A 27,218-nucleotide genomic window follows, 5' to 3' on the forward strand; every position below is an offset into this window, starting at 1 on the left:
CTTTTATGGGAGCAGTGCTGTGTGCCTTGGGAGACAGTTGAAGCTGACAGAAGCACTCAAGTTCTGGCTAAGAGGTCTCACACACACACCCTCACACACACTCGCGTGCGCACAAATCATTTTGGGAAGGATGTCATGTAGCGAACAAGTAAGGCTTCTCTTCGTCTGGGAGATACACTGGGTTCTTTGACATCTCCTCCTATGTGTGTGTGTGTGTGTGTGTGTGTGTGTGTGTGTGTGTGTGTGTGTGTGTGTGTGTGTGTGTGTGTGTGTGTGTGTGTGTGTGTGTGTGTGTGTGTGTGTGTGTGAACATGGCGGCCTAAGGCTAGACCATCAAGCCCTTCTCCAACTTGGCAAAGGTCACCAGAATTCCTGTCCGGCCTCTGCGTTCCAGTTTTAGCTCTGCCAATTATAAGTAAGTCTGGTTTAAAAAATGATTTCTGCCGTTTGCGAAATGCAACGAGATGGAAAGCAGCGCTTAATTCAGTTGGCGAGGCGCACCTCATGCTGACTGTTAGCTATGGAGGACTTGTGATGCTGTGGGCCTCTGTTGAAGGTCCTGAGAAAAATAAGGAAAACCATCAGCCCACTCCTCCCAGCAGGAGTGCTTATACTTCAGCTGAGAAATGTAATTTAATTTACTTTAATTTAACTTAAAACTTTAGTCACTGTTCTGTGTTTGTGAATTTCATTTGTTTTAAACATTGAATATAATTCATTATTTCCACAGGCTTTTATTCATCACTATTTTGTATGTCACAGTTTTGCAGATTTTTCTCTCTTATTTTGAAATTTCTTGCAGTATTTTAAATGGGGTTTCAATTTTAAAGGCTTGCAAGCGGTTTGAAGCAATTGCATTTGAAACGTGCTGAAAAATAATCCTCACGCCGTCTCATGAGAAGAAAGGTTCGAATCTGATCCGGCGCCGACGCCCCAGAGTCGCCCCGACACCTGGACCTCCTCCTCGTCCCTTGAATCCATTCGGGGTATCAGAGGCCGGATAACTTCTCCTTCGTCGGTGGGAGATTCTGTTCGTTGACCCCAAATGTGGTCGGAAAATCAAATATCCTAGACATTCATCATCCTGCACAGTAAATACACACGCATCGGCCTTAGCAATCAGCGGATAGCAGAGGTGATGTGCTGTTCTCGTGTCTCACATGTTTGAAGTGGCGTTAGGTCATAGTGACTTTAGGAGACAAGCCATAATAATCCAATAACAGTATCTTACTTAAAAAATCCACAGTTCTCTGGCAAAAATAAATAAATAATTGTCATCAAGCTACAGGATGTTCAGAGCTTGGCCTGTTGCTTTAACTCTCCTCAACTTTATCCCTAACCTGTCTGCTGTCAGGTTTTTCTTAGGTTCCTCTCTTTTGTATTTAGAGAAAGAAAACCAAAAAAAGGAATAGGAACACCTCTTTTATGCATTTTTTCTCCCTGAAACATATCTAGCGGAGGGTTGGATGTTCCTCTGTGGATGGTGATCTGCATCTTTTAGAAGGCTCCCTTGAACCAAACGAATGGTTCATCCCCGACTGGCTGTCTGCTGTCATCATGTCTTTCTTCACTAAAGTTTTCCAATAAATAAATAATGTCAAAATAAATAAATAAATATACACTTTTTAAATGCTTATCTGTAAAAAGAAAAAAAAAATACACAGAAATAGAATTTTTTGTTCACTTCATGCTTATGACATTGTGGAATCTGTTGAGAGGTTGTTGTTGTTGTTTTAAGGAATGTTTTAAATCTTTTTTGAACACAAATAACCAGAAAGACCTGTTCATGTTCCGACACATAAAACCCTAAACAGCCCAAACAGAACAAGCGACAAATCCTCTCGATTTGCACCAACTTAATGTCCAAAAAGTGAAAACTTGAGTCTTGCATTTGAAAATATTCACTTTCATTCATTTGCAAAGAGGGATTTCGGAGATGCAGGACAGATTAAGCATATTTTTGCAAACTTTAAACCTCGGTACAAACTAACTTGCTTCTGCTTTGCACATTTATCTCCAGCCATCTTTGTTTCTCTTGACCTATTTTTTCCCCTTTCCTTTCCTTTATTTCTCCTCCTGTTCTCAGTCACGGACCTTTTTATTGTTTCCCGACGCAAATTTGAATCCAAATCACAAATGTCTTCAACAATGCAATTGTGTTCATAAATGAATCGTTCACACTCAAAGTGAAAAAAATGTTTGATTTTATGGAAACACAATGGCTCTTTGGCAGCTTTTGTCCCCTCGCAGCTTCCCACCTTATACCAAGCATGAAAAAAAAAAAAAAAACTCTGAAAAAGTACATCCCAAAAATGTTCAAGAACTCTCATTATCATTAATCGTCATGCGGAGGCGACTCCTTCCATGTGCATCATGGGAAATGAGGGAGGTGTCATGAGAGGCAACCTCTGTCTTGTTCTGTGTGAGTGAGTGGATAAGTGCTACATGTCAGCTTCATGTTTAAAGACGCTCTGCATGATATCTTTGTCATCAGAGCCGACAGAAATCACGGCTGGAGACGAGCGGTGAGCTCGCCTGTCACAACAAACCACTGCAAGCAGGGCTTGCAGCGCGATGGAAAGCTGTAATTTAGAATCAAATGAATTATCTATGACTACAGTAAGTTTGTCAGAGAGAGACAGAAAATGTGACGGCTCGGGACAGAAAATGCCAATGCGCAGTAAATTAATGCATCTCCCAAAAATTATTTCCGTTGTTTGTGAAATGCAGCGAGATGGAAAGCGGGGCTTAATTAAATTTGTGAGGCACATGTGAAGATAAAAAGCTGGGAAGCAGCCGATAAGTTAATGAAGACGCTTTAATGCAAATTGCAATGATTAAGATACAAAAATGTTCTCAGATAATGAAGAGTTAGTATCATGTGGTGCTATAGGTTTTAGTGGAGGCATTGTTGGATTGATCAGGAGGATGAGGCAGGAGTCAGCGAGTTTTAACAAAACTTTCACCATAGTAATTATTATTTGTAAATACTCTATTAAAACGTCCAGAAACAGAAAACTCGTGTCAGCCGAGTGTGAAGCGGCCAGGATGAGGATCTGTGCCTCCAAATCCAAGGCCATGTTAGAGGCCATGTTCTCCGGGTTGGGGAGGATGTGCTGCCCCTAGTGGAGGAGTTCAAGTATCTTGGGGTCTTGTTCACAAATGAGGGGAAGATGGAGCGGGAGATCGACAGGCGGATTGGTGCAGTGTCTGCTGTGAAGCGGGCGCTGTACCGATCCGTTGTGGTGAAGAGAGAGCTGAGCCAAAAGGCGAAGCTCTCGATTTACCGGTCAATCTACGTTCCTACCCTCATCTATGGTCACGAGCTTTGGGTCGTGACCGAAAGAACGAGATCCCGGATACAAGCGGCTGAAATGAGTTTTCTCTGTAGTGTGTCTGGGCTCTCCCTTAGAGATAGGGTGAGGAGCTCAGTCATCCGGGGAGGACTCAGAGTAGAGCCACTGCTCCTCCACGTCGAGAGGAGCCAGTTGAGGTGGCTCGGGCATCTGGTCAGGATGCCTCCTGGACGCCTCCCTGGTGAGGTGTTCCGGGCACGTCTCACTGGGAGGAGACCCAGAGGGAGACCCAAGACCCAGAACAACAGTTCATATCACTGCACAAACTTCTTCAGTGTTCTTTACACCACTGCACATTCAAAATAACACTTTACATCTTTTTTCTTTCAAAATGTGTATATGCTTGAGTCTCATATTTCAGAACCATGTTGTCACAGATTCCATTTTAATAATTAAGCTAAGTCTTATTCAAGAAATATGGCAACTCTAAAACCCAGATACAAACTAAGGCCACTGTGATGGGGGAGGGGGTGGAAACTGCTCGTTGATGGAACTGTTGGAGGGACAGGCAGACGATGGCTGATACCCGAGGATGCCAGCGGAACAAGACGAGCGACGGAGGCCAGGAGGACCAGGAAGGCTCTTCGGACTTGGAACACCACACCAAACAGTCTGTGTACAGAACTACAAACCTGATAACAACTTCAACTCTTCTAGGATATAACTTAGAATATCTAATTATCCTTCCAGGAAAGCATTTGTGAGGTCAGACACTGATGCTGGACAAGACAGACTAGCTTGCAGTCTCAACTCTAATTCTCCAAGGATCTCTCTGAAAGTCAAGGCTCTGTGCAGACAAGTCAGGTTTTTCTGCACTAAACTCATCATACTGGAACTGAAGCCCCTTTTTCCAAAAGTTAAGGGGTGGTAAATGAACCAAAATGAAGCCCTAATTGTTCTTCTTACTGGAATCATGTGCTCTTGATAACAGCACAACACTATAAAATCCTCTGCAGCAAACTTTGCTATTTACCCAGTGAACCCTCAGACAAGTGCCGTTCTTCTGGTAACTGCCACAGCCTGGCTGATCCATTGCATGTCCGGGATATTCGGCTTGGATGCAGTTGCTCGGTCATAAGAACTCATGACACGAAGCAACATACACGCCGTTCTGGAGCAAATCGGAAAGGCCCTGTGAAGTTTGGAGGTCTGCCGATAATGACTTTGCAGAAAGCTGGTGCACCATTCTGGAGTTCTGCACACCATTTGCATCACAATGCGCCGTCCCCCTCCTGTAATTTTACCTGCCTGACTACTTTATGGTTGAGTTGCCATTGATCTCCGTCGCTTCCACGTTGCTTTAGCACCGCTGACTGTCCGCTGTGGAATATTTAGTAGCAAGGAAAGTTTCATGACTTGTGACACAGGTGGCATCCTGTCATGTCGCCACACTGGAAGTCATTTAGCTCCTGAGAGGGACCAGTTCTTTTTAGAAATGTTTGTAGATGCAGTCCTCATGTCCAGGAGTAAGATTGTCTGCCGCTGTGGCCAGGAAAGTGATCAGAACACCTGAACTCAGATGCTTGGATGGGTGAGTGAGAGTGTTTTGGCATTATGTGCATACTGAAGTTATCTAAAATAACCAAAGTACAATGACCTTTGCTTTAGAGATTCTAGAACCTAAACAAGTACGATAAATTTTGATACACATATGATCTATTTATGACGTTTAAAGAAATAACCAACCCTTGTCTCAACTTCCGAATCTGTTCTTCTGCAAATGCTGGGATGCCTGTGGGAACATGTTTTGTTTCTCTGCATTTTAGGGCATTTTCGTATTCACAAAAGATCTGTACATGCACAGATTTTGACAACTATTTTCTGAAAAAAGAGATAATTCATTGTCTGTGATGTTTAAAAAAAAAGGCAATTAAATGTTGCCATAATCTTCTGCTAAAACTTTTACAGTGACAGTTTTTCAAAATATTTACATTGCCAAAGTTTATCCTGCTAATGGTGGACGATTTGAGGACATTGTGGGCACATATGATTTATCTTGCAACAGAATAACAAGCTCTCAGCTGTAATTTAGTACTTATTCCTGAACATCCACGGGCAACTCGCTGAACAGAAGTTCATGCTGCTGCACCATGAATATTAAGAGAAAATCCCTCACATGCAGGTGGATTGCAACATGTGCCCACAAACTCTAGTGTTTAGCATAAAGCTCCCCCTGTTGTGTTGCCCCTATAAGGGACATCTCAGGTGGAAAAGTAGAATAAAAATTAAAAAAAAACTGGTTTTCAATTCAGAGAGAGGCTCAAGCTTGAGTGAAGATTGTCTGAAAGAGAGCGAGATGGAGAGGGTTAGATGGGGGGGGGGGGGATGAAGAGAAAAGGAGGGATAGAAGGACAAAAAAAAAGAAAGAACGAGAGGCAGAGCAAGAGAGATTTGGAGGAGGTTTTAATTGTTTTCCCATGATGCTTTGAGGAAGGCTCAGGGCTCAAAGCGTCGGAGCAGAAAGCTGTTGGAGTGCATATCGTCCTGGCAACCAAGGCTGACCCTGTCTCACACGCGAACACGCACACGCGTGTGCGTTGTGGTTCGTTTAGAGTCTGACATCAGCAGGGAGGAATGCAGAGTGCGGGGGGGGGGGGGGGGGGGGGTCAGATCAGGAGGCATTGAGTTTTGGGGAAGTGATGATGAGGACGGGACGAAAGAGGGGGAAAAAGGATGAAGAAGAGACGTGGGGGGAAATTTATGAGTGACGCGACGTGACAAAAGCAAGATAAGAATCTAAAATATAAAGTTTTATGAAGTTTGCTCCAATGTAGCTGTGGAGGTACAGCTGAATGACAATAAAGTTTTAAGTCTTAAAAAGTTTTACATTTTGGAGTTTGTTTCTTCGGAATGATTATTCTGTAATGATGCGCTTGTAGCATTGGTTCACAATGTTCCTGTGCCCTGAGATTTAAAAAAAAATGCATCGTGGAATTTAAGATTCTGGGTTATTTTTTTTTGTTATTCTCAGAAGCGTAATGAGTAAATCAAATCGACATTTTCCTCTCTTAGTGTAGTGTAGGAAGAAGATGACTAATCCTGTTAAAAAAAAAAAAAACAAGACAGACTGATGGACGTGGGAAGACATTTGTGGAAATTGAAACTTCAGTCACTCACATAGTGACAGTACAACAAAGATAACAACTTCCACTGTAATTTGAAATAGCTGTTATTAGTGCCACTGGAGTAATGATTTTTTTTTTTTTTTTTTTGGGGGGGGGGGGGGGGTTCTCATTGTTGGAAAAATTTGGTATTGTCAAAGAAAAAAAAAACGAGTTATTCACAGCAAACATTAAATATATAAATGTATTGGAGCAGTAAGTAAGTAAGAAAGAACCGTGGCAAACAAAGTGGCTTACAAATGTATTTATGCAGCTTGAACGTTATCACAAATTTAAAGGTAGTTTACAGGGATTTGAGGCGATAGACCAACACTAAGTGGACAAACCATTACCTTTTATTTAGTTAAATGTATTGTACAAATAAATCTGCGGAACAAAAGTATTCCCACATCATGATCCTGCCACAACAGGGAATGATATTTTCGGTCTGGTGTGTAGTGTTTGTTTTCAGCCACACATAACATTTTTACATGTAGGGCATAAAAATTCAAATTTTTAAAATCTCAATTTTCACCAATTCACCTTATTTTATATCTTTGACGTGTCCCCTACGCGGCGTGAGGCAAATTTTAAACATGACACGGATTTCTTTTTTTATATATATGCATAGTTTTCTTGCCTTGTTTTAATAAAGACCAGATTTGTGGAGTGCATTATCCTGTTAATAGATTTTATCACCTAAACAGTGAAGCTCTGCAGCTCCTCCAGAGTTACGATGAGTCTTCTCCACCTGTTTCTCTCAGTAATTCTCTTTTTACATTGCTTTTAAGTCTAAGACAGCAGTCATGACCCAGCATGACATGACGCTTTTACTGGTATGTTACATACAATTTCAATTAAATACATTGAGGTTTGGGTTTTTAATGTGGCAAAATGTAGAAAAGTTCGATTTTATGGGTATTTATGCCAATCACTGTTACCAAGCCTTCGAAAGGGGCATAAAGCATTATCCTGGTAATATTTTTACCACTATGGGCTTCAGCAAGTCAGCTAAAAACAAAATAATGCAACAGGTGGTCTTTTTCCAGTCAAATGTGAGTGTCTAAAGTAAATTTGTGGTGACTGTTTTTACAGCTTTTACCTTGCTTTGACATCCTGTATCATCTCCCATGCAGAAAGCTAGCAATGTCAAATAAACCACCTGACTTCTTTTGTCTGCAGATTCTTTAGAATAAAATTTCTGCATTACAGATTTTTATCTTCTTAATACTGCTTTGAAAGATATGCAACAAACTTTTTTTTTTTTACATGCAGTTTAATAAACCTTCTAAAAAAAAAAAAGGCCTTCATAAATAATTGGTTGCTTTTATGGAACGTAGAGTTTCAAACGCACAAATGTTTTGAGTTGATATAATTCCAGCGATGATTTCAGGAGAATTTAACTTTTTATCAGAAGCCTCCACTTTTATGTGGCTCAAGGTGTTGCACGACTTTTATTTAAAAGACCATCAAGAAAGGAAAAAGTGTGGAAACATTAGAGTATCATCCAGACTCTTAGAGTGAGTCTGTGCATTTCAATCTTATGTCTGTACGTATGCATCCTTTCAGCAGTTCAAAAAGGCAAACTCAATAAATTAATCGCTAAGTTTGTATATCAACTAAACGTTTTTGAATCAACAGATACTAAAGAAAGCCCTTAAGCTACTTTAAGCCAATAAAATTGAAAGTAGTTTAAAGTAAAGTTGATATTTTAAGTATGTTATACCTATGGAAACCAAGGCTATACCAATAACAACTTCTTTTTCCTTACCACCTCTGCCTTTTCAGATGCTCATTTAAAGTGATCAGCTAGAAGCTAACCTCTTTAAGGTTACTTCTTGGTAAAGGTCTGAATGTTGCTGGGTTGAATGGTGTCGTTTATCTTTTCAAGACACTTTTAATGGAATTGTCAGAAATTCAGGGTTTTCAACATCCTTTTCTTAAATAATATGAAGCCTTCCTCAAATTGTATGTACATGTATAGTTTTTTTTTAATTCTTCCTTTTTTCTTTATCATTGATCCACTATATATGAAGATTCACTGTATATAACCGATGCACCTTTCCTGCTTTGCACCTTCTCTTATGAGCCGATGTGGCAAGTGAGTTTCTCCAATGTGAGATCAATAAAGCCTATCTTATCTTATCTTATCTTATCTTATCTTATCTTATCTTATATCATTATATAATGTTTCCCACAAGAAGCTTCCCAGCATCAGGAACCAGACGTAAAACAGATGTAAACACTTCAGTGTTCTGACCCAAACCGGAGCTAATGTCACCTGAGGAAAACATTTAAACTGGGGGAAAAAAAGTTCCTCCTCCAGTTGGAGGAGAGTCCTATGTTTGTTGGGGATGGAGGGATGGCTGGAGGACAGAAAAAGAGAGAAAGTTTGGGCTTCTTTGTTTCCGGGCCTTGATGTGAGACCAACAGCCCTCCTTCCCTCCTGCTTCCCTCTTTTCCAGCCTCCATCGTTCATTCGACGTACGGCCCAACTTCTCTGCTCGTTCCCCCCCCCTCTCTCTTCCTTTCTCTCACTCTTTCAATCACCTGTTCTTTCACTTTCAAGATTTCCTGTCCGCTCCACATCGCTCCTCTTTTTCTTTCTCTTCTTTCCCTCCTCCACCGTTTTCCGTCTCTTCCTCCTCTTCACCTCCTCCACCTTCTCCTCCTTACTGCCCACCCATACTGTCTCCGCAGGGAGCCGCTTCACTCTGGGAACGAATCAAAAGGCAAAGGGGAGAAATATCCTTTCAACGTGCACGCACACGCACACACACATACGCACGCACACGCATGCACTCACACACGCACATGCGCGTACGCACGCACACGCATGCACTCACACACGCAAACACGCCAGTGGACTGTGTGGGAATGAACCAAGGGGCCTCGCTCAAATCCCTGTCTCCAGGCAACGAGTAGGGATATGCTGAGGGAATAGCATTAAAGTTGTAGAAAAACACACAAAGACAGACACAGACACACACTTTCAGGCTTACTCGCTTTCTCTCGGTATTTGTGAAACCAATCAGAAATGCTGAATGATACTGAGAGAGAGAGAGAGAGAGAGAGAGACAGAGAGAGAGAGAGAGAATAAAAAAAGGGGAGTGATGCACGTTCACCATGATGTGTTTAAAGGACTCGCTGAGCGTCAAACCAGTCCTGGATGTAGAGGTGAGCCACGGCGCTGAGGATGTGCATGCGTGCAAATTTCATCACAACAAATAGTCACTTGTGCTTATTTTAGGCGTGTGTGTGTGTGTGTGTGTGTGTGTGTGTGTGTGTGTGTGTGTGTGTGTGTGTGTGTGTGTGTGTGTGTGTGCGTCTGCCACCTCTGCAGCTGGCCCTCCATCAGCAGATTAATAAGCTTTGTTGCCACGCCGACCGGAACCCACTGACAACCATCCAGGCCCAAGGCACTCTGGGTAACGGTCTGACTGGCCGCAAGCTGGTCCTGTTTTTACAGCTCTGTTTTATCCCACACCATGCTCCTCTATGTGTGTGTGTGTGTGTGTGTGTGTGTGTATGTGAGATGGTTAATTGCTCTTCTTTTGCCAATGACATCACTGTAGGCACAGATGTTTTTCTTTTTTTTGTTTGTTGGTTTGTGTGTGTGTGTGTGTGTGTTTTTTTGTTGTAGGACCCCGGAACGGTCACACGACACAAACCTTCATTTAAAAGCTCAGGAAACACTATCCGGCTTTTGACTCGTGTCTCTGTTCCTTGTTCGGGCTCGTTTTACGTTCTCCCCCTCTTTCTTGAACTTCTTTATAAAAAAGCATGTGTGCTGTAAGAATATGGGACAATCTTGCCTTGTCAGTCATAGTTACCCCACAATCTCGTTTTATTTTATTTTATTTTATTGTTAACCTTCGTATCACAGCTCAGACCTTCCTAACCACTCTAATTTAGACTTTCTGTTACAGCAATCTTACTTGGACATCTTTCAAAAAAAATTTATAGTGCGACTGAAGAGTCATGTTGCTTTTTGGCAAAGTTAAGTTGGAAAATAAGTTCTGAACACAATGTTTTTGCAAGTAAATATGTTTTCCATGGGACTTATGAGGTGAAATACACACCAGATATTAGTAAAAAACAAATTTACTATTATAAATAAATCCAATACAATCAGTTCGTTGATATAGTGCCAATTCACAGCTAATGTCATCTCACTGCACTTTAAAAGATAAAAAACAACCAGTTTACTTAGAAAACATACACCTATGTAATTAGATTATTCCCATAATATGGACAGAAACAAATTCAGCTACATAAATGTAGCTGAAATGTAGCTTTCAATCCAGGATTGTATAGTATGTCGTTTGGGAGACAGGTTTTCTTTCCAGCTGACAGCAATCCTTCATACAGAGCAAGCATGGGGCGACAGTAGAAAGGACCGACTCCCTTTTAACGGGAAGAACTCTCTAGAAGGAACCTAACTCAGAGTTATCGGCCAATTTGCTCCAACCGACCGGGAGTGTGAGAAGACACAAGCAACACTTTCCATTCATTAAACATCTGACACAGGGAATAAGCACTGAACACAGAGAAGTCAAGAAATGTGATTACGTAAAATTCACCCCTGCTACATATTACAGCAAATAGACATCTGCTGATTTATACCAAATTGATGGCCTACTGAAAAGAAAAACGTTATCGTTAGGTATCGCGCAAGAATCATTTCCTTAGCACTCGTATTGACAGAGACAGACTTAAGACATCGACTGCAGAGGTCTGTTCACTCCATGTTCCGGTGTGAGGAACTGTCAGGGCACAAAGTCAGAAAGTGGGTAGAACATAACTTCGTCATGAATTACACATGACCAGATCAATAATCCACTGATGATTCAAAAGAATAATCTGAAGAGTTGTCCAACAACGAAGGACAACACACGTGAAGTTCCAGAAAGACCTGAACTAAGCAATCAATTTCACCTCAACAGCATCTATACTCAGCACACAACAACTGCTCAACAAAACAAAGGCCAAACTCATCTAGAGTTTACTGCAGAACCTTTTGGGTAAAGCAATGGAATAAAAAAACTGTCTGGTCAGACGGGACCAAAATAAAGCTCTTCAGATACCGGCGCACACACCATTTTTGGAGGATGAATAACTGTGATTGCAAATAAACCCCTAAAACTACAGACCAACAGTGAAGTTTGGTGGTGTGTGATTGGTTTTCAGCATTATGGTACAAGTTTATATAACTGAAGGAAGGATGAAGGGACAAATGGACCAAGGCATTCATGATTTGAGTCAGGAGATGAAATGACACAAAATGCACCCAAAGAAAGTCTCAGTCGGGTTAAGAGAAAGATATTAAAGCTGATAGAATGGCCACTGAATCATCCAACATCAATCACACTGAAAACCTACAGAAGGAACTGAGTCAGAGTAAATACAAAAAGGCCCTCAGACCTTCATGACTTGTAAACCGTTTGTTTGAAAGAAAGGGTCAAAATCCCCTCTGAGAAAGGCATGATTATTGTTTTTTAATGAGATCAATAGCCCCATTAGAATAGTATATATTTAGAAAACATTGCCATGTTTAGTATTTTACTATATATTTTCTACTGTGTAAAATGAAAATGAATAGGTCCTCCCTTAAATTGGGTAAAACAGTCTCATTAGGTTTAGAAAAGCCTTTAATTACCATATGATTACTAAGCAACTTTTTTCTATTTGCTATATTTTGTATTAAGTTCTCTTCCTAACTTTTCCTGAGCTCTTCTTCTTTTCTCTCATGTTTACTTTCAGACTTTTAAGGTCATTTCCACCTCATTTTGGACAGTTTTTAACTTTTTATTCATACATTTTAAATCCCACAGCAAACTGTTGACTTTTCTGTTTTTCCCCCCCCCCCCCCCTCCCCCCTTTGGGCTTTGTGTTTCTGACCTCTGACCTCCCGTGCTGTGGGCCACAAAGTTGATGTTCTCGCTTTTTCAGCTCATTGTGCAGTCTTACCCATTGTGAGTCATTGTTGCTGCAGCAGCGGGCTGTTTTTCGCTCCTACATGACCGCGGCGGTTACTCAGACGGCGCTGAGAAAGCAACTTACAGGTCAAGTCCAAGGTAAAAATCCAGAGAAACCCATCATTCATGTAAAAAAAAAAAAAAAATACATTATACATTAGATGAAAATAAAAGAAACTTTGTCTCATTGGAGACAACTTTTTTTGCACTTTAAACTGATATTTGGAAGAAATATGAAAATGTATTATTGCCATGCAGCTTGTTACCCCCCTGAAAAAATTGTGGATTAAAGGCAAAAATACAAGTATGTGTTCGGGGCAAACAGAGTCATATAAAAAACTGGTCTCCATGTTTAGTTTAGAGTTCTTTGGGCCAGTTGGCATGTTGTTTGCAGACCTTGCATCTGTTCTTTACAGCTCACTCTTTTCTTCTTCTCACACTTTTGTTTCCTGTCAATCATAGTTTTTGTTTTTAGATCAGAAACTGTCTCCATACTCGGTCCTTTTTTTTTTTTCGTTTTTTTTTTCTTTTGCAGTCTGCACTAAAGGCGCATGAAGTAGCAGTGCCCCCTGGTGGCGGACCAGCACTACAGCAGAGGTTTGAAAGCAGCAACTTGCAAATGCCTTTTTCATCTTTCAATGGCACCTTATTAGTTGTGTCAAAAAAAACAGAGAGGACTCCCAGTTTGTACAGAAAGCAGAGGAAATTTCCTCGTATCTGAATTGGAGTTTTGCTTCTGAAAATCACGGATAACTAAGAAATACGGAGGGGGGAAAAAATTATTGTTTTTACTTCTTAAACAAAGCTGATGGGCTTAAATAAATGTCTCATAAGGAAGGAAATTACTTTTGAGTGAACTAATATGATTAATCTTAGACAGAAATGACACTCATTTTAAAACCCCTTCAGTCTGCTTTAATGTCCTGCCAGACTGGGAAACCACATTAAAGCAGCCGCACCAACAGAAAATACCAATTTCTGTCAAGTCATGAGGCGTGTTTCTGTCAGATCATTTCCCTCGGCTCTAAGTTCTGACGTCCCTCGGAGCGGCTCTTGTCTTCAAGCCGCCTCTCCTCAGGTGTAATGGAGTCAAGAGAAACCGCTTGCGTAGCAGCGTTCAGGGCTCAGATGTTATTTCCACAAACAGACAAGATGACTGACGTTGGCAGCCAGATTGGAGAGCAAGTCCCTGTCAGCACGTTTGCTCTCTAACTGTGTCATATTTGTGTGATAATCGTTCGCTTTCTGGAAACGAGTGGAAACAGAATGATATGAGGCGGAGAAAGAATAGCCCAGAATCAAAGTTAAAGTTGAAAATGACTTGACATTTGGCCCGGGTTAAATTAAGCATGACCGAAGGCCGCAGACTGCAGACCTCAGTGAAAGCTACTTTGTCTGACCGAGCTCCGTCTGCCTTAATGAAGCAAAAAGAGTCTTAAACAGCTTAACGCGGCGTTCAGGTTTCTACCTGTGTAAGGCTATACAATGAGTGTAATGATGCACAGAGCAATGATGTGTGCGCAGGACAGAAAAAACTCTGTGCACAGAACCTTACTGTATGCATGTGTACGTGAGGGTGGGTGGGAGGGGGGGGTGTCGGTGGGGGAAAAAGAGACGACATCAGAGTCCGTATTAGAGGATAATTACAACTAAACAACGAGGGCCTGTTCCCATGAAGAATCCTGGAGGATTATCACCGCTTATTGCTCCTTTACGTTGTCCGTTGTGTTTTTTTTTCTGAGTATGGACCTGTGCCCAGTTGCTTAGCTCGCCTTAAATGGCCTCTGCGTAGTCTGGCTGGGCCTGTCTGTGTTTGTTTTTTTGCTAAAATTGGCTGATTTCTAGTTGTTTTTCTGTTTCTTTGACAAACATGTTGAATTTTTTATTTTTTTTAAACACGCTGAGACAGTGCAGAACCTGAACCCAAATCATCTTCATTCGTTCGTTGTAAAAGCTTTTCACTTTGAATCTTCAGCAAAACTCTCCCCAGCTTTAACCGGACTACCTACAGGTGAAACCAGATATTTACTTACGCTGGATTAAAACACCGCAAACCCCTTTTTTCTTCAGTCTGAACAATAAATCAGATAAAACCTTTAATGTTTTATGAAAGTAAGGAATTATTTCTAGAATAGCCCTTTGAGATGCATCATCACATTTTCAAAGGAGACGTAAGGGTTACCAGAATATTATATATGCATTATGATTGAAAAACAGACATTTTTTGGACTATTATAACTACACCTAAACAATTTGGGATTGTATTCAACAGAGGTACCCCTGTTGATGTAACACCATGGGAAAATGAAATTTCCAGATGTCTGAACGCACCATGTTCATCGGTTCAAACAACGCTGAGTGAGTTTAAACCCCATGGGCCATTCTGCCATCATCCTGCTTGGCAGGCATGCAGATTCTGTGTCATAGAAATGAAAACGCTGTTGTGCAACATGTGTGGAACAATTTCAGAACAAAAGCTGTTGTAAAAAAAGAGTGAGAGTGTCATTAATCACACTGAAACGGCTCCATGGGCTGAAAAGCCACTCAGAGAGGAAGAAGTCATTTATCCAAAAGCAAAATAAAAATGCTTTTGGATAAATGTTTGTAAATGCACTCGGGGACACAGACCTTAATATTTGAAGACGTGTCCTGTGGTGTGATGAAACTAAAATCAAGGGGATTTTCCATATTGACCGGGGGGGAAAAAACATTTAAGGAGAAAAGCTGGAAGCTTCAAAGCCAGAGAACACCATCCCACCTGTGAGGTAGATGGTGGCAGCATCACATTGTTTGTTTGTTTTTTCTTTCAGTGAAACGGTATTCATCACAAAATAGATGACATCATGAAAATTACACACTATGAGGAAGAATAACGTGTTGGCAGCAAATTATTGTTCCAAGTGTACAGCACAATACCGAATTAGTCACACATTGGTTTAAGACAAAGCAAGGTAAATTTATTTTTATAGCACATTTCAGTACAGAGACAATGCAAAGTGCATAAAAGCACGTTGGAATAAAATGTAGAAACAAAAAAGAACATTGGAGAATAGAAACTAAAAGCAAACATTAAAAACAGTCGGACTACAAAGTTGAACTAATGGTGTTGGTCTTGATTTAAAAGAACTCAGGCTTTCCGCACTTTTACAGTTTTCTGGAAGTTTGTTCCAGATCAGTGGAGCAAAAGGCGGGGGTGTTCGAACCTTTGGTCACGTGGACCGCAATTAGTACTCAAGAGTCCATAATAATAATAATAATAATAATAATAATAATAATAATAATAATAATAATAATGTAAAGCAACTAAAAGTACCAAAAATCTCTCTATATTTTTATTATTATATGAAGATTCTGATGGTTCTAGTCTGTTCCTGCCTTAAAAGCTGCCCTGTTCAGTGCCGTGACGTCACTCCCTGATCTCTGTGCTGCAATCAAGGTCTGAGCAGGTACACCTGTGGCGCCTCCAGTTACTGGGAGTTGCTGCGCCTGAGAGGAACACTATTTATTTCTGGCCCTCACAAGTTTCTCCTGCCAGATTCTGGAGTAGACCATCCAACGGTCCTTGTATTGACCGCCTGTGTGTCTCGTTCCTGTTAGCGTTCGACCCAACCTGGACCTCGGACCCGTCTCCTGTGTTTCAGCCCCGCTTGGAAACCTCTGGCCTGGTGTGTGTGTGTGCGCGCCTCTGCCCTGTGGACTCTCTCCCTGTGCAAGAACCCTGAACTGGCTATGACTTCCCTGCCAGCCTTCGCCCCCGTCTAGCCACGCTGTGATTCGGGTCAGTCAGTCAGTGATCCGGATCATCCAGACAGAGCGGCTGGGATCGAATTTCAGAGACAGTGCAACCTCCCGGCATCTGAGAAGGAAGGTTAGTGGCTTTCATTCAGTGCACAATCGCCATCAGTGCTCTTCTCCCTACAGTGATTCCAGTACGAGTTCAGGTCAGTTCCTGTTCCGGCAACACCAGTTCATCATCAATAAACTCTTTTAAACATTAATTACCTGTGTCGGCTGAATTATGGGGTCCCCTGATTCTGTATATACAGATTATATTGTATATACAGAATGTTATATAAACGTAATGTTCATAAAACAATGTAGTCATGTGTAAATATTGTAGATCCAAAACATTAAAAGGCGCTTTGCCTTTTTGAAAGATGGTCCTCCAGTTTGCAAATACTCTATTGGGGGGGCATTATTATGTTTTGCCTGTTTTAGGAATATGAATTGGATTTGGGTTGTTCTTTCTTTTTAAACACTTGCTCATCATGACAGTCATTCTGATTTGGGGCCTTTTTTTAATAACTTTTCTTTGTGGAGTGGAACAATAAAGGACATCTTTAATGATTCACTTTTCTGAAGCCATGGTTTCACAGGTAGCAAAACTAAACCTCAGTCTGCTTTGTTCCATTAATGTGTTTAAAATATGATTCAGTGTGAAAACATGAACTTAACTCTAATCATTATTCTCGAAATTAAGGTCAAATTCTAACTTTCCTCCAGAAGATATTTGGCTCCTCCATATGGGTAACTGCAAATTTCAGGTCAGATTAGAAGCAGGTTATTTATTGCTTGACAATCTCAGTCCACATTGATGAGGACAACAATTTGACCCATTTTTTAAAAAAAATCTGTGCAAAACCTTGCCGCAACAGGACACTGATCTTCAACACAGACTAACACTGCTTTGGAATATCTAATTAAAGATAACATTGGGCTGCAGGCCTCAGTCCTATTGTAAATGTATTAAGTATGTTTGTCCATGTTGGAAATCCAACCAATTCAAATTAAAGCAACCATTTTTTTTAATAAGAAAAGTGATGAGCTATGCAGTCTGAGAGATGCATAGACATTGTTAATGGGGCGACAGTGGTGCAGGAGTTGGGGAGTTCATCCTGAAATTGGTGGGTTGCTGGTTCCATCCCCTGCTCCTCAGTCATCCCCTCAGATTGGGTCAGATTATACAGATTGGTCAAAAAAATGTCTAAGGAAAAACCCAGCAGATTGCATCAAGTCTTGACAAGCAGCATTCACTCCTCCTGAAGAAGTGTAGAGCCACAGTAATATCTATACAGTAATTTGTTTATGAAATAAATCTGCTTTAACATCCTCCTGAACCCAGTTTATTTTTTATTTTTTTTTGTAAATTAAAGTTGCATATTGTATCACAATTCCACTTTGGGAAATAAATAGCTTAATTACATCATTTAAAGGCCAGAATCAACATGACATTCTAGCAGACGCTGCAGTAGTGATGCTACAAAGAACAAAGTACTGCAACAAGTACCGCTTTCATTTCCAGCCATCTCTGCACTTTCTCTACCCAGCAGAGGCAAAAAGACCAGAAGTTTCCCAGTGAGTGACAGCGCGTTATCTTATTATCTTCAGTGGTTCCCCTGCCTTGGGGGCGCAGTGTTAAAGGATTACTAAATGTCAGCAAACACACAGAAGTTAAAAAGTAAAGATGGAAAGAAAACATTTCACAGAATGTTTCATTTCAATGAAATTTTTCCCTCTCTCTGTATAGCACATCATATAAAAATAAAAATAGCTAAATTTAGAGGTTCTAGATGCAAAGTTGCTTTGGATGACTGTCTTAAAAAATGTTTAAACAGTTCAAATGACGATTAAATAGGTAACACCTCCAGGCTGTATTAAAGTACCTCTATAAAAATCACTCATTACTGCCTTTGATCACTGCCTCCATGTTAGGGGTGATTAATTTATCCTAAACAGATATGTACCACAGGCTCGGCTGTAATTAAACCTTTACTTAAAAACTCCTCTTGATCAAGTCACATGACTTAATAAATAGCAGACCAATGTCTAATCTTAGAAAAATTGTTTGAGAAAATAGCAACATTTACACAGTAATGACCTGCTAGAAGACTTTTAGTCAGGCTTCAGAGCTCATCATAGCACTGAAACCTCTCCAGTGGAGGTCACTAATGATATTCTCATGGCCTCAGATAATGGGCTTCTATCTGTACTTGTCCTGTTAGATCTTAATGCTGCATTTGATGCAGTTGATCACAACATTCACAAGACTTGAACGTGCTCTGGGGATTAAGTAAACACCAAACGGCTGGTTTAAATCGGATTAGTCTGACAGATTCCTGTTTGTTTATGTAAATTACAAATCATCTTCAAACTCCAGGGTTAACTGTGGAGTTCCACAGGGTCTGGTGCTTGGGCCAGTTCTCTTTACCATCTATAAGCTTCAAATTGATAAGCTTAGAAATAAGCATTTATGGAGGTCACTTTTCCCTTCTATCTTCATTCTTTGATAAACATGAAATAAATCATGACATTTAGAGTCACATATTGTAACAACATCTGTAACATATATATTAAATATGCACTATTTTTGACTTGAAAAACATGAATAAAGATTGGCTTCATCATTGCTGTTTAGAAGGAACATGTTTTCCTGTTTTTACACATGCTTTTTAAATGTCCTTGGGGGATTGTTCTTACAAAAGTATTGCAAAAAACAAGAGTCCCAATGAGCCATGCAGCGACCCAAAAGCCCAGCTCCGAGTCCAGTCACTTTCCACCTCATGTGGTGCCGGTTACAATACTAATTAACAGGATTAGAGTCACACAGCATCACATTGTTTACCAAAAAAAATCAGGATACTGGCCGGAGTCTGTTTTTTGAGCAATGGGAGCTGACCGAATCATATAACAAGTAAGGTAAAATGAAAACAGCACCGCTTTTTACAATGATTTTTTTTTATTTTTTTTGTGGAGCCATGACTCTTACTGCCATAAAGAAGTCTGTGTGGATGTGTATTGCTATTCAGGACAGTAATGTGGATGCATGTGCTGTTGTGAACCTTATTGTACTTTCAGTTATTGAAACCCAATAAAAATCGATAACAACCTGTCCGCAAACAATTTCTAATTTTAGCTTGAGTGATGATGTGATTTGTGAAAAATTTAGCCCTGCAATTATCTATTTATCTATACAGAAACACTACAAGTGCACATGCGCAGCTAGAAGCTAGCGAGGAACATGAACGCACATGGGCATTATGTGAGTGTGTCACAATGATTGGCATGTGGGACAACTAATAGATAAGATGACCCCCCCCCCCTCCAGAACTCCAAGCCAAAAAAGATTGTCCACTGTACCTTTTAATCTGGAAGGCATTGAACTGGCCTCTAGTTATAAAGTAAATACACCTTGGTGTTGTTTGTGACCAGAACATGTCATTTAAATCTCATATTAAACAGGTTTCCAGAGTTTCCTTTTTTCACCTCCGGAATATTGCCAAAGTCAGAAATATTCTGCCAAGGAATAACGCTGAAAAACTAGTCCATGCATTTGTTACTTCAAGGCTGGACTATTGTAATTCTTTACTATCAGGAAGTCCACAAAATTCAGTTCAAAGTCTTCAGCTGATCCAAAATGCTGCAGCAAGAGTTCTGATGAAAATCAACAAGAGGGATCATATTTCTCCAATTTTAGCTTCCCTTCATTGGCTTCCTGTTAAATCAAGAACAGAAATTAAAATTCTTATTCTAACGTATAAAGCCCTTAATAATCAAACTCCATCATATATCAGAGCTCTGATTACCCCGTATGTTCCTAACAGAGCACTTCGCTCTCAGACTGCAGGTCTGCTGGTGGTTCCTAGAGTCTCTAAAAGTAGAATGGGAGGCAGATCCTTTAGCTATCAGGCTCCTCTCCTGTGGAACCAGCTCCCAGTTAACTTAATTTTCTCATATAGATGATACATTATTTGTCAAGTGAAGTCTGCCTACAGCTTAAGTTATAGTCAAATTTCTCTATACTTGGTGTTAATTTGATGTCTTAACATAAACCCCCATTTTGGAAGTTAGCCTCTGTATACATGCAGACAGTTATTTTCTCCCAGTAAAAGAAGGCGCCGTAAAATCAGCTGACAAGGTTTGGTGTGTGCATTGAATTATTACAGTAATCTCTTAACCTACTCCATGACACTTTGCTTTGATTAATTTTTACACTTAGGGACATTGAACTGTTTTGGTTTCAATATCCTGCACTTATGCATCAACGGTACAGTTTTCCCATATGACCGGCTGAAATATGATATACATCAGGCGTATTTGTAAGAGGCCTAAACTCAGTCACCAAACTCGCGGCTGGACCACTGAAATCTCGAAAAGTTATCGATCCCTCAGAGTTGCCGCTCCTGGCCTGAGCCCTCCCTGCAAGACAAAAGAGGGCGTCCCAGCAGAAAATTAGCGCATTTAGCTGTCATCGCTCAGCTCACTTTACAGTTCTAACCAGCGTTCACACAGAGGGCCCTTGCCTCTTTTCTCTACTTCCATCCTCCCAACTTCCCACCCCTACCTTCGATTACGCGCTCGCTTTTCTTTTTCTTTTTTCTTTTTTTGACAGAAAGCTGATCCCTGTATACCTCAGAGATCAAGACAGGAAGGTGTAAACTGCAGATAAATGTGATCAAGTGTCTCTGCTATCACAAGCCCTCATGTTGGAGTGGCTGGCCAGCTGGGTTTACCTCCCACCCCCCCACCCTCCATTCTCACAGACATGGATTAGTTGCCCTCTCTTTGTGCCTTTCAGTGAAAACAGAGAGTAGAGATGAGATGTTGTCTCCATTTGAAGTTGTTTCATCGTCGTGATCACAAACAGAGCTGACTGCCCATGCATATGTGTGTCTTCAAGAGGATACACGGTGCAGACTGTTTATTTTACTGGATGATGGGAGTCCAAACTTGACTCAAATGGAAAAAAAATAGCGTAATCTGTATCTGTGTATGGAATAGAATTGGAGACAATAAATTGGAATTTTATGAGGTTCTCTTTGAAATCCGTAGGACAAATGTCTTTTTTTTTTCTGTGGTTACTGTTTTACTCTGACCACTGAAGACCAAGATGCAGAGGAAGGTCAAAAATATAGGCCATAGATTGTATAAAACAGCATTGTTTCCACATATATTAAACACACTGTTAGTCATTTGAAGCCAAGTGAGCGGAAAGTGTAAAACGAGATTTGAGCAGATTTAAATGGAGAATTATCTAGAGACTGTGTAGAATTATCAGACAAGTCATTTTTTGGAGGATTATTTTTATTTATCACCTATTACAGAGCTCTCAGTTAATTCAAAATGTTAATGAACCTAAATTCAGGAATGATTTGGGAAGTACATTTAATTCAGTTAGTTATAAACAAACAACTCTAAATTTTTAAATAAAAATTTCTGGCATTTAAATAAAATAAAAAAACAGTGACCAATACAACCACCCTTCTTTTCAATAACCTAAATAATAATTTTAATAACATTTCATGGAATCTGTCAGTTTTTTGATCTGTTGACAATCAACTTATTGTGCAGCAGCAACCACAGCCTCCTAGACAGTGTCTAGCAACACAGAGGAGTGCTTTAATTCAATTCAATAAAATTTTATTTATATGGCGCCAATTGATGACACACGTCATCTCAAGGTACTTTCCAAAGTCAAATTCAATCAGATCCTCCAGGTTGGTGAGAAAGTTTCCTCTCTAAGGAAACCCAGCAGGTTGCATCAAGTCTCTCCAAGCAGCATTCACTCCTCCTGAAAGAGCGTAGAGCCACAGTGGACAGTCGTCTGCATTGTTGATGGCTTTGCAGCAATCCCTCATACTGAGCATGCATGAAGCGACAGTGGAGAGGAAAACTCCCCTTTAACAGGGAGGAGAACCTCCAGCAGAACCAGAACCAGGCTCAGTGTGAACGCTCATCTGCCTCCACCCACTGGGGCTTAGAGAAGACAGAGCAGAGACACAGAAAGCTCAGAAGCTCACATTGACCCAGGAGTACTTTCTATGTTAGATGGTAATAGAGGATGATCTGCCTCCCATGATGATGTCACAGCTAACAGAACGCCAGACCAGGTGTACCTTCTATGGAGAGAAAAATGACAGAACAAAAAGTTAAAATCTGAAATTACAAGAAACAAATTGGAGAACAGTAGGAGAACTCAGCAGAGTGAGTAAAGCAAACCCTAATGTCCTCCAGTAGACTAAGCCTATAGCAGCATAACTATAGAGATAGCTCAGGGTAACCTAAGCCACTCTAACTAGAAGCTTTGTCCAAAAGGAAAGTTTTAACCCTACTTTAAGTCTTAAAAGTAGACGGGGTGTCTGCGTCACAGACCAAAACTGGGAGTTGGTTCCACAGGAGAGGAGCCTGATAGCTAAAGGATCTGCCTCCCATTGTATGTGATGGAGCATTGCCTTGCATAACAATCGTTGTCTTTTTGAAAGATGCAGATTTATTCCTGCACAAGTGCTTGAAAAAACATCTTCTAAAACTGGCAATAGGTTTAGGAGCCCATCTTCAACCCAAAAAGTTCCAGCCAGCTCCTCTTGAATAATACCGGCCCATTTTCTCAACATGTTTCTTGCGACCCTGTTGACTATTTAGATGGTTCTGTGATCACAACCCAATATCTTAGCAATTTCAAGAGTGCTGAATCTCTTTGAGAGACCTTTGGTATTTTTTTGACTTTTCAGAGTCAGTTATATCTCTTTCTTGGCCAAATTTATCACCTTAATATAATGTTTTGACCTCCTTATGCCACAACCTTCTTCATTATGCAAATACACATAAACCGCTATGTTTAAATCTATTAAGCATTCAAGTGTATCCAGACTGGAGTGCCTAAAAATTGTGACAGTGTAGTCTGACAAAAAAAATCAGTCAGTGTACCTAAATTTACTGTGATTTTTCAAGCTGTATGCAAACGAAATTTTGTTCTGTACGCACTTTGTGCATACAAAATGACAAATAAAGTTGTCTAAGTCGATGTGGTATCTCCCACAGGCTGGTGCTGAAGCATGATGGACAGCCCTCCTCCGTCGACAGTCAGAAAAACGCATCAAGCTGACATTTCAATGATGGAAACCAGATGAGCAAGACAGGAAGTCAGATGATGAGATGAGTGAAGCAGATCAGGAACATTTCAAAATAAGAGGGATTCACGGATGCATGAAAAGATCTTACACAAATTTAGTGTGGATTGCTGCAAGGTATATTTTGTATTGGACAATGGAGTCTCCTCTCCTCGCTCTGGCTGCTATTCACTCTGTTGATTGTACTCAGCTGGTTTCCAAATCACAACCACACCTCCACAGTATTTAAGCTCTCCGGTTTCTTTGGTTAACTACTGGATTCTATTGTTGTTCTCACGCTGCTCCCCACCTCCTGAGTTTCCCAAAATGTTCTTCTTTAATTTCCTAAATCTTTTCCCTCAATAAATCCTTTAACCGAAGCCACATCATGCGTCTAAATCTGTCCAGTTGCCAGCTGGATCCTCAACAACTCTTAGGTCAGGTCAGGTAAGTTATTAACTGCTCATAACCTAAGCAACCCTCACCAAAATACAGTCTCTCTTAACCATAGAGTCCAATTTTTTTTAAAACTTAATTACAGATGTTAATCTAAAAGCTTGAAGAAAATGTTTGCAGTTGTCTGAAGACACAATGCTTACATTGTCCAGAGTCATGCCACAAACATGTTTCTGATAGTAAATATATAGCTTAGAGATGTTAAGATGGAACAAGTAGATGAATGTATTCAGTAATTTTATATGTTGGTTATTTCTTCAGCTCAAGAGATTATATATTGGATTTAAGTTGTTTGAAAGCTTATCCAAATATTATAAAAAGAAAGAGTTTGCAGCAAGATACACACATTTGTTTGTTCTATGTATCTAGGGATCTACTCAATGCTTGAATGGGATCATAGTCTCCTGCTGATATTGTAATGTACAGCTGTGTGTCGTCTGCATAGTTATGGTAACTTATTTTGTTTTTATAATCTGAGCTAGTGTTAGCATGTAGCTACAGAATAGAAGGGAACCCAAGATGGAACCTTAAGGAACTCCAAAGGTGACTTTTGTAAACTCTGATGTAACTATTAACACAAATAAGGCCCTGTCCTTCAAGTAAGACTCAAACCATTCCAGCACTATACCAGAAACATGGACCCAGTTCCCCAGCAGCTCCGGTCATATACCATGATCAACAGTGTTGAATGTTGAGCTGAGGTCCAATAATACCAGCAATGAGGTTGTTCCACAGTTTGCATAATGAAAATCAGCCTAAATTAAGAACATTTTCAATAACTCAGGGGAAAAAAACATGATTCCAATATTATTTTTATTTGCTTATTGTGATGTCCAAGACAATCCAGACCTTACCTCCATTTAAGGTCTAGTAGAATCAGATTTGATGGAGAAAGTTTTAAATAAAATCACTCTAAGCATTGATTTGATTATGCCATTTTCCTCCATTATTTATGAATAACTCAAATAATTTAAAAATCTATTCTTTATGAATTACTCTAACAAGCATCCAACTTTTCTTTGATGTCCATAACTTTTGCACAGCACTGTACATCTGAGTAGAACGTGCTATATTTACACCTCTTTTCTTCTTCTTTTCTTCATGTTTTTTTTTCCTCCATTTCTCGAGCTCTCCTTTTCAGCAGTTCACACATGTGATAAACCATTTATCCCTCCAAGGACGTTTTTTTTTTTTCCTCCTCCCATCCACACGTCCATCCAGTCAAATTACACACTCATCGCATAATGGAGTCTGTTCCTATCGTCTCGGCACAGAGAGACCCAGAACTTACATCTGCTCTGGAATACCCCAGACAATAAACAATTCACCACTCATGCTCAAATCTAATTTTTCGGACAAAGTCTCGACAATAAGAGGAAATAAATTACAGTGCAGCAGAAGGGGGGGGCTGCCTTGGCCGTTCTGGAGATGCAGGAGAAAGTTTTTCTCAGAGTTTCTTCTTTTGGCAACGAGCAGATTCCTCTGAGCTAGCCATTATCTCAGGCAGGAAGTTAATTAAAGTGGCCCAGTCTGAATCAATGGAGAGAATTTGCAGCCACACAACGGACAGATCGGCGGACTGCCGGGAAGAGCGGAGTAACGGCCATGACACCACTTCAGAGGAGAAGATTAGCCCAAAGACAAAACTCTCGGCTCTGATCAGTCCCTACAGCGCGGCTCCCCTCCTGGATTATTCCTCCCCCCCGCTTTTATTTTCTATCTCTCCCTTTCTATCCATCCTTCCACGCCTTCCCCATTTTTCCAGCCCCACAAGAACTAGAGGGGGAGCTTGTCTTCAAAGCCCGATCCCTCCTTCCGTCCCTGTAATTCCTCACATCATTACCAAGTTTCCAAAACTTAATTTTAGCAATTACACATGCAATTAATTAATAAATGTGCTGTCATTACAGCCCCCTGTGTGATCTGAGCCCCACGAATGGGGAGGTTCGAATAAAGTGATCAAATGAACTGTGAGGGGCTTCAGAAAAAGACACAAGGAGGGAGGGATGGAGGGAGGGAGATTGTTAATAAGGGATTGCAGAGTTAATAGTTTGAGGGGCTGCTGCCCTATCAGAGGCAGAAGTCTGCAGGGAGCGAGAATGAGAAACAGACCGCGGAAAAGATAGGTGACAGGCTGAGACGGAGAGCAAGAAACGAGGAGCAGCGACAGAAAGACGGGATGATGATGAGGAGGAGGAGGAGGAGGAGGAGGATGGAGAGCTAAGAAATGGCTCACAAAAAAAGAACAAAAGAAAAGAAGAAACGGAAGAGACTGACAAGAAGACGATAAGAGAAAGGGAGATGAGGAGAGAGAAAGAGAGAAAGGAGCGCGCTCAGTTCAATCAGCCGGATTATTAATGAGATCAGAGACTTCTTGGGTCATGGAAGCAGAAAGGCAAAGACAAAACAGTTTATTCAGTTTACGCAAAAATAAAAAATGGGGGCTGCTGATGATAAGGTGTAATTGTTACAAAAAAAAGTTTGGGAGAGAGCTTGAATGATTTCCAACGATTAATCATTTTTAACCTGTTGTTTTTTTTTTTTTGTTTTTTTTTTTACAGTTTAAATATAGGATCAAACAGGCCTCAGATATGTTTTAGAAATGTATACATGAAGATGTAAAAAGAAATATCTTAATGTCCTTTCCATGTTTCCATGTCTCTGTTGTTGCATCGGGATCCAATCTTGGAGGTGGCACACAGTTAGAAAAACAGGCCCCTGACTCATTTATGTCAACGCAGGAAGAAGAACAAAGTAGTTCTCCAAAGTATTTTTTAAGAACATCTGAAAAGTTTTTCTTTGTGCATTTGTGCTCGACTCCTTAGGGGAATCAGACGTTTACTCTGATTCCCCTAAATTCAACCCAGTTTAACCATTTTCCTTCAGATCTGACCTAGATCGAGTCCACTTGTGGGAAAATTTAATTTTAATGTACATTTTTTTCAGAGAACATCAGCAGGAAAAGAAAAACGCATCATGAAGACCACAGAACACAGCAAGGAGCTGGGAGAAAGTTTGGGAGAAGTTTAAAGCAGAGTTAGGTTATGAAACAACGTTCAAGTCCTTGAATGGAGCATTGTTCAAAACATCAAACCTGAAATAGAAAATATAAGGCAAAACTGTTACCTTGGCAGTACATTGCAATCCATTTAAACCGACAGGCTGGGAAAGGAGCAGGAATCAGAGATGCAGTCAGGAAAACCTTGGTCTCTCTGGAGGAGCTGCAGAGATCCATTCTTCAACCAGCTTCAAAAGGTTCAAGTTTTCCAGGTATTTGTAGCATTTGAATGCAGTAAGTTTCAAACTATATTACAGTAGTATAAACTATGTTGTTGCTGCTGTGGGCTTGGTCCTGGTCTGGACAAAAGAAACAATTTAGTAATACAATCTGTGACTCGACTTCAGTCTCTACTTGTGCCAACCTGGCAGAAACATGGAAGA

This window comes from Fundulus heteroclitus, chromosome 9 (genome assembly GCF_011125445.2).
Source record: "Fundulus heteroclitus isolate FHET01 chromosome 9, MU-UCD_Fhet_4.1, whole genome shotgun sequence".
Lineage (NCBI taxonomy): Eukaryota > Metazoa > Chordata > Actinopteri > Cyprinodontiformes > Fundulidae > Fundulus > Fundulus heteroclitus.